The 9,570-nt window shown below is 38.0% G+C and overlaps 1 long non-coding RNA gene across 1 annotated transcript; it reads right to left on the bottom strand.

The window, feature by feature from the left end:
* Window positions 1-2,402: 2,402 nt before the first annotated feature.
* LOC309503602 lies at window positions 2,403-4,190 on the bottom strand. The gene is made up of 3 exons (XR_014207772.1): window positions 4,078-4,190; window positions 3,696-3,774; window positions 2,403-3,195 (listed from the first exon to the last, which is right to left on the bottom strand). It is a non-coding gene; the product is annotated as an uncharacterized lncRNA (long non-coding RNA).
* Window positions 4,191-9,570: the final 5,380 nt, after the last annotated feature.

The raw sequence follows: 9,570 nt of genomic DNA, 5'->3' as shown, positions 1-9,570 counted from the left end.
TCCAAAACGGACAACGCTGGACGGGTCTTAGATTACAAGGAAAACTTGCATTACTTCAATTTGCCGACCATTCAGTGTCCCGCTCTGTCTTGATAAATCCCTCAATCTCAGATGATATTCTAATATTCATGATTAAAGCAAGATTACAGTGTCTTCCAACGAAGTACAACTTGGCAACATGGTATCCATCAAAGCATGAACCCTACTGTATATTACATCCGACGCAGCAGGAAAAGGAAACGGTTGCTCACATACTGAATGGTTGCCACAGTTATAAAGGACTGTATGTGGCCAGACATGACCTTCTGGTTGATCTGGTTGCAAAGGACATGCCAAAGGTAACCTGTGGACATGAGAATAAGATTTACAAGCATAGCACTGCACAATTGAACTGGTTTCATCATGACACATCTGACAGTGACTATTTTAAAAACATTCCAAATACTCCTGATATTGTAATTGTAAATGAGGTGATGAAATCTGTGTGTATCTTTGAGGTGGGCTGCAGTTTTGACCTGTATATGGATACCTGTTACTATTCCAAACTTTTGAAATATCAACCACTGGTAGATCTCATTCACCAACTTGGATATAACTGTAAATTAATAATTCTGGTGTTTGGGAGTTTGGGCCATGTCCATAAGAATGTGATCAGGGGGGTGCAGTTAGGGGGGATGCAAAAAAGCTTGCAAAATTCTGCTCTGTTTCGGCCACCATAGGGAGCATGTACATATGGAGACGGAGATGTTTTGTTTATCCTTAATGTGTTGAGCATTATAGACTGAAGGACTTGTAAGTATGTGAGCTATGAATTGTAGATCTGTCACCATGTCAAAGACTCTTCCCAGAGTATTTGGATCTTACTTTCTTTGTAATGTCTCTCAGATCCAAATAAAAGTATTCAAATGTGTGTGTGTGCGTGTGTTTGTGTGTGAGATAGAGAGAGAGAGAGAGAGAGAGAGAGAGAGAGTGAGTGTGTGTGTGAGTTTAATGTATTTGTAAGCATTTAAAAAACACGTAATATGAATGCAATTAATGTGCAATAAAGGCTGGTTTAATGCTGGACTGGCTGTCAGCTCCAGTGTTTCTGTCCTCCACTGTGTATTTTAATGCTGATGTGTTTTGTTGTAGAATAGCGCCACCATGTGTCATCAGCTGACTACTGCGGCTCTGAGCTTCTCTGATGCTGATAGTGATGTTGGGATGTTTTCTCTTTCTGTAGATGATGTTTTGTCCCGGGGCTCGATATGCCTGGATGACATGGTTCAGGAGGACACTATCGCTCGACTGCACTGTCTCTATGTCGTGTTCAGAACACCTCACAGTTTCACATGAGAAAAGATATTACACACTCTACACAAATATTCTCACATTACTTACAATCCCATGTGATAAATATTAGATAAACTATTTTCTTGAGCTAGTATGAAAACTATATCCAGCGATTAAAAAAGACTTCTACACAAATGTGTGTATTTTTCATCTGCAGATCTTTCCAGTAAAGAGCAGAAAAGGGCTCTGCTAATATTTTCTCCGGGATCTGAGCAGCTTTGACACTAGATGATGAATCCATCACCATCTGAGACCGATATGGAGCTAAAACCTGCTGTGCCAAATCTAAATGAAAGCATGCATGTATTTTGCACAGTTCTGATCTCAGACCTGAAGGCTGTTTAACAGTAATCTAGCGCCATCTTTACCCATGAAGCTCTTTAGATATCAGATGCTGGACTACAGTATTACTGCTTCATGTCCACAAACACACTGGATTCATCATCAGAACCACAGATTGATGCATTTTCCTGTTTTTGACCAAAAGAAGAGTTTTGTTTTTTAGAAAAGACAGAGGAAGATGAATGACAGAATAGTAGCAAAAGGAAGATCATGAAAGACAAGAGTTAATTTTCTTTACACTTTTGATGTTGGAAATGACATTAAAAGAGACCTTTGAATGGTTGTTGATGGTTTTGGCAAGTGCTGTTAATTTACTGTTAACAGGTACAAGTGACAAACACAATTATGTAGTGTAGTGTAATGTAATATAATATTCCCATTAGTTTTCATCTGGAAACATAAATCCATCATTATAAATGAAAAGGGCTCTAGGATGTAAAGACATCTGTCCTTTTCTGCTACGAGTCTGGATTACTATTTTCTGTCAAACACATTTGACATTAGGAGTTTCTATATCGCTTTTTTTGCAAAGGTTTCAGCACAAAGTGTGGAGTGCAATGGGAATTATCAGTCTTATAAAAAGTGAGAAAAAATGAATATGATGTTTTCAATATTGCGCTGAACGGTTGCTGTGGTTACCAATAAGTTTTCTCGCACACAGCGCATGCGCGCCACTCTACCCCTTTTTCCGTTATTGTGAGATAAAAAAAAAAAAGTATAAACATATCCCAGCCGGCATTTCAACGTTGATTCACCGTTGAAACAACGTCAGGTACCATGGTTGAATCAACGGTGAATTACCTTTCGATTTTGCAAAACGGATCAACGTTGATATTGTGACGTCGTTTCACCGCGGAAGAAACAACGTTGATTCACCGTTGAAATCGCGACGTCGTTTCACTCTTACCTTTCGGGTTATGGTCTTCTGTCGACGTTGAATCAACGTTGAATTACCTTTCGATTTTGCAAATTGAATCAACGTTGATATCGTGACGTTCATCATGGGATAATACAATTGTACATTCAATTACAACCTAGTTTGCAGTTGGAACATGAGTCATGACAATGCTGACTGAATTTGTGATTAACTGTCCATACTGTACACTAAAAATTGTTAACTGTCAAATGACTGGCAGCAATGGCTTAATTAAACACATTAAATAATGAGTTAACACATGCTCAAGATTGTAAAACAAGTTTTATTCTGAAAAAACAAGTCTAAAAATACTTTCTAAAACAGATGAAAAACATCTCAAACTTTAAATTGCAGCGTTTTCGACGTAATGTTAAAAACCTGTAGAAGTAAACATCTAAATGGAATATTTAAAGACAGTTTTTGTTCAATTACAGTAACCCTTAAATTAAACATTTAATATTTAAAATGTACAGTAAAAAAATAAAGTTTTTAAATTCTCAATAAAATGTGACAGCCTTGTGCAGTGCTCCGACAGAGTACCAGCTCGAGGTCCATTCCGATGCCATCACTTCCTCTTCACTTCTTGCCCGCTGTCTGCTACTATCCTATAAATAAAAGCAAAAACACTGAAAACTAAATAAATCATGTACAAGATTTTCACTTTACAGTTCAATTTGTCGGGTAGAAAACAGAGTATACAACACTATCCATTCTAAAACACATATTTTATGTATTCAGATGTACATTTACACAAGAAATTCTTCAGAGCCCCAAGGTGGAATTGTAAAAAAAATTATATTACTCCCATGTGTCAGTTACGGTTACTATAATCATAAGGTCATGATTTCATCCTTAAAACAGATGAAGAAATCAACAAATTGTGGTGTTGAGCTGAGAGGGTTGAGGTCTGTTGTTCTTTATATCTTTCAATGCAGGTTTATATTGTTTCAACAATTATATATTTCTGTATATTTCTGATAATATTTGTGGAGAAACATTACACTGTTTTAATTCAGAATCCTAACCATACATTGTACTAATTAAAAGTAATTTATTAAATCAAGTAAAATAAAAAAAATAACACAAAAGGCCAATGAATCCGTACCAGAAGTGATAGTGCAATGTAGCAGCTAAAGAATAATCCTCCACCAAATTGCCAGTAATCAGCTGGATCCTTGGAGAATCTGAAGGGGGGAAAGAAGAAATTATTCAATGAAAAGTCCTTAAAAAGCAGTATTTATTTTTATTTTTTTACCATTCCTTTAAACAATCTTAAAATTGATTTAAATTGTAAAAACGTTTGCCATCATAACATTCACACAACATGAACTGAGTAATGTCATCTTTGAGACTGTTAGTATTACATGATTAAAAATGTAAACATACACTTAAAGCATGGCAATCCCATCAGAAATGTGTATCATAGCAAGGGAAGCACACACACAAAAGCCAAATGGTACCAAAATCAAATCATCAAATAATTTTACCTGCAGCCGAATATATCCTATTATGACACGTCTGAGGGTCTTTCCCTTAATGGTTTCCAGTGATTAAAGAAAGGACTGATGGAGGTGACATGAATCCACTTTCAGTGCGCCACTTCAGCAGAATAAAGACAAAAGGACAAAAAGTTACTCAGACTTTCTATCTTATTCCAATGCTTGATCTAAAAAAAATTTAAACAAATATCTTTTCAATATCGTTATCAGTGTTTGAAGAGGTTATGTAAACTTCTAACGAATAAATGACGGTTTTATCACTTTACTCATTCCCACGCTGTTTTACCTCTCATGCGTTTTTAAACGAACGTTAGCTGACAACATTAAACACATAACATTACAACAAAACACAGCAATGTCAGATGGTACTAACTTACATTGAAATACATGCTAATATCGCTACGCTACGGTGGCCGAGCGGTGCAAAACAAATCACAATTACAAAAACAAAATAACAATTCAGAAAACACAACGACAATTTAGAAAACAAAATAACAATTCAGAAAACAAAATAACAATTCAGAAAAAACAAAACGACAATTCAGAAAACAAAATAACAATTCAGAAAACAAAATAAGAATTCAGAAAAAACAAAACGACAATTCAGAAAACACAACGACAATTCATACAAAATGGAAAAGGTAGGTATATTTTGAGAATGACATCCTTATCGCTGAATGGACGAGACACCTGTCAATCAAGCCAGAACCGGAATCAGAAGTACCGAGGGTAGAAAATCATACCCATCAACGTGCCAAAGATAGTTCGGTCCCATGGATTGATAGGTACGCCTAACGAATCTACGACGTGTCCTTTGTGGGTTGAGTTCTTGCAGCAGCCGCATATGTCATCACGTTTAACACGCAACTTCTGCAGAAGTACTATAACCACATTGTCCGGTAGCCGAACAACTGTCCTGGTCCACGCAGCTTTTAATGTCGTGGTCAGGCGCGGAGTTTGCGGGGGGGCAGGGGGAGCATTGCCCCCCCTGGTGGCTGAAACGGGTAATTGCATTTTATTTTTTCAACCAAAAAAAATTGCATTGTTTAAAAAAAAGATATATTATAAATATTTTAAATAACACAAAACAACTAAATGTTGGTAGGTAATGCATCTGATTTCATATACTGCTTTAGTAAAAAAAAAAATTCAGGACTCTGGGTCATGTGACAGGCTAACGTAAGTCCAGCGATTCTCAGCTAGCATGTAATAGCGTTGTAGTTATCTTGTCGGACTCGTTACACCAAAATATGGACATAAGGAGATTTTTAAAACGTCGAGCTCCAAATGACACAAATAATCAGTCATCGGGATCTAAGGATACAACACAAACAACAGTAACCGATGATGACGATATGCAAACAGACACTGCTGTGAAATTGGAGGGAACACCGAGCAGCTCTGGATCAGCAGCAGCAACCGTTTGCAGTCCTGACGTTCACTCCACGGCCACAGATGCTCTAGCTGCAGGTAACACCAACAAAGATGATCTTGGAGAAAAACACGGCTGTCCCAAGCAACCTGCTCTGCCCCAATTCCCCTCAAAATGTTTTGGAAGTACAAAACGATCGTTTTCCACTTACTTCTACAAGAATTACCCTTGGCTTGAGTATTCCGTTAGAAATGATTCAGTCTACTGTTTTGCTTGTCGCCATTTCCAGACTGAAAGCTGCATTGAGGACACATTTAGAAAGGGCATGAGTGACTGGAAAAAACTGAGCAGTAAACTAGAGAAACATGGGAAAAGCCAGGCCCATCTTAACTGTATGATTAAGTGGAATAACTTCCAAGCAGCCAGCTCATCCGGATCTATTGCAGCTAAACTTTCTGAAAGCCATAAAACTACAGTAGAAAAGAACAGAGGTTATCTATGCAAAGTAGTTGATGTTGTGAGGCTACTGTCTAAACTTGGATTGCCCTTTCGTGGACACAAGGAGGGAGAAGAGTCAGAATCGCGTGGCAATTTCCTCGAAGTTTGCCGTTTTTTATCGAAATATGATGCTGATTTTGAAAACATGCAATCCAATTATTTTAATGCCACAAGCCCAGATTTTCAAAACGAAATAATTGACATCTGTGCACACATGCTTTACAACAACATTGCTGAAAAGGTGCAGGAAACTGGATTTTTCTCCATAATTGCGGACGAGGCTAGGTCCTCCAAAACTGAGCAGCTGTCAGTGTGCATACGATATGCCGAGGAATTGGAAATCAAGGAGCGTTTTTTGTGTTTCATGGACTGTTCTGCATCTCGCAACGCGGCTGGGATTGTGGAGGCCATCTACAAAGGGCTTGATATGTGTGGTGTTAAAAACATCCCAATTGTGGCACAGAGTTATGACGGTGCGTCTGTCATGTCAGGTCATGTGTCTGGTGTGCAGCAGCGCATCAAAGAGACTCACCCATACGCAACCTACATACACTGCTTAGCGCACAAATTAAATTTAGTGCTTGTGGAGTGCTGTTCCGTGAACCGATGTGTGAAATCATTCCTGAGCATTATTGACAATGTGTATTCACTGTTTTCGGAACCGTCAAACCACCAGAGATTTATTGAACTCCAAAAATCCTTGAACGTGAAAGTAACTGAAGTAGTTCAGCCCAGTGACACGAGATGGGCATGCAAGTGGAGATGTGTGAAATCAGTGAAAAGTCACTACTCTGCGATTACGGAGTGTTTGAGAGAAATTAGTGAAGAGGGAGAGAAGTGGTCAGCGCAAGCAAGTGGTATCTATGACTTCATGTCGAAAATGTCATTCATTACAAGCCTTGTTGTGTTTGAGGAGCTACTGCGTGTGATCCACGTTACGCACAAGGCACTACAGTCATCCAATTGCACACTGTCCGAAGCTGCAGCCCTTACTGACAGCCTGAAAGCACACTTCGTGTCTAAAAGGCAGGCAGACTCCTGGAGCGATGTGTGGAAGTCAGTCAAACAGTTCTGCCTGGACAACAACATTGCCGTGCCCGAAGAAAACACTGATCGTCAGATTCACGTCTCCGCAGGCCCCGCCGCACCCAAAATGAAACGTGTTTCAAATCCGCCCACCTCCCTTGATGGTTTCTTGATTACCAGTACTTTAGGGCAAAGGGAAACAACCCACGAAGAAACAGCTGAGAGTCCTGGCTATCAGCATAAACTATATTTCCCCGTGCTGGACACTCTCATCAATGAGCTGGAAAGGAGGTTCTCCGGAGAGTCCATGGAGCTTGCACGCGCGTGTGCCGCAGTTTTGACATGCGACGAAAATGGAATTGATCCACTATTACAAAAATACACTCCTCCGGCACTAAAAGTTAACCCCCTTCTTGTTGCAGCCGAGATGAAGCTTGTCAAAGCCTCTGCTAACGCACCAATTTCAATTGAGCATCTTAAAAAAGCTGTAAAAAAAACAACCTACCCAAATCTCTATAAACTTTTACAGTTATCACTCACTCTGCCGATTGGATCATCTACCTCTGAGAGAAGCTTCTCTGCGATGAGGAGGATAAGGAACTGGCTGCGGTTGACGATGGGAGCAGCCAGGTTTTCTTCTCTTGCGATCCTTCACATCGAAAGCGACATTACGGCCAAGCTCTCACCTGAGACCATTATCGACGCATATGCAGGACGCAAAAAACGAAAATTACTGTTGCACTAGTCTGGACAATGTCTAGGTCTGTAAGTTGTATTTCTCTGCAAAATAACTGCTTAAGCTGGAGAAACTCAACACACTGCTTTCAATATGCTGTTCAATATGTTTCAAATGTGGAGAGTATTGTGTGACTGTTCATTTTTCCCGTGTCTCAAAATGTTTTAAATGTTTCATGAAGTACAACAAAATGCGAAATATATAGATATATCTTGTTTTTTAATCGCTCTCATTGCCACAATATGTTTCAAATGTGGAGAGTATTGTGAGACTGTTCATTTTTCCCTCTCAAAATGTTTTAAATGTTTCATGAAGTACAACAAAATGCGAAATATAACTTGTTTTTTAATCACTCTCATTGCCACAATGTGTTTTAAAAAAAGGAAAGAAAAACTTTAAAAATATTTTCGTTTTGGTTGAAGATAATATTTTAACAGTGCAAAAGTGGTCCACATTTCATTGATCCTAATTGTGTCCGAACGAAGATGCGATGCAAAGTCAAGTGACTGTTTATGCGAAGTTCTATCCGTTTACAAATATGATTGTATTTTTGTACTGTTTTTTCTTGGGTTAAAAATAAATATGTGTTTATTTAGCATGTTTGTTTTGTCCATATGTGCTAGTGCTGAGTTCCCCAATTGATAGGCCATGCAGGTCCCAGCTGCTACAATTTTTTATTTTTTTTTGCCCCCCCTGGCTCGAATGTCAAACTCCGCCTATGGTCGTGGTATGTCGAAAAATGAAATAAAAGAGAGCGTTGCAGTGATGGCTTCTTTGTTGGTGTATTTACTCAGAATGAAGCAAAGGGAATATGCATGACAAAAGCTCAAAACATACATACATCGCGAAACACTCATGCTAACCATGTACTCAGGCATACTAAACTCATGACACACTATTAATATAGTAAATATTATGTGGTATGTCGCCAGCATGTCCACAATCACGGCACAGAATGTCCTTCTTCAAAGTAACGTTTAATGTGTTCCATTTTCGCCATACTGTCTATGATTTTCGCATAGCAAAACAAAGTTGATCACAAATTTCTTGATTGACAGGTGTCTCATCCAATCAGTGATAAGTATGTCATTCTCAAAATATACCTACCTTTTCCGTTTTGTATAAATTGTCGTTGTGTTTTCTGAATTGTCGTTTTGTTTTCTGAATTGTTATTTTGTTTTCTGAATTGTTATTTAGTTTTTTGAATTGTTATTTTGTTTTTTGAATTGTTATTTTGTTTTTTGAATTGTTATTTTGTTTTTGCAATTGTGATTTGTTTTGCACCTCTCGGCCACCGTACTACGCTAATGGTGAAGCAGTACAAAAACACACACAGAGATAACTATGACCGTTAACGTTACCCGTGTCCCTAACGTTAGACTGTTAAGGACTGAAAAATGTTTTCTTACCTGATATCGCCAGTATTTTTACAGACCACGTACGACCTACGTTCACATTCCAGCTTTTGTTCTTCATTGACATATCAACTCAAATTCGCTCAAAATTTAAGAATTCTGGCAGATATAAAATAATCCAGTCTGTATTAATATTTAATTAATTGGTCAAATGACATGACAGTGTGAAATTGTGAATACTAATGTAATAATGCAATGTGTTAGGCAAGCAGACAAAATTGTAAATTAACACAAAATCACATAAGGCAAAAGGTTTCTGCTGCACTGCTGTCTTGAGGGTGAACATATTATTGTTAATAATGATAATAATTGTATTTTAACATATATTGAAGAGCTGTTATGATAAAAAAAATCATTAAATGCTAATTAATTATCATAATAATACGTTAAAAGGCAGATATTTTTGTAGTATATTGTCGAAAACATTACATTGT

The sequence above is a fragment of the Leuciscus leuciscus genome (genome assembly GCF_965113295.1).
Source record: "Leuciscus leuciscus genome assembly, chromosome: 7".
NCBI classification, from domain to species: domain Eukaryota; kingdom Metazoa; phylum Chordata; class Actinopteri; order Cypriniformes; family Leuciscidae; genus Leuciscus; species Leuciscus leuciscus.
Note: the sequence above shows the minus strand (reverse complement) of the source record. Positions and strands in the feature narration are given on the sequence as shown.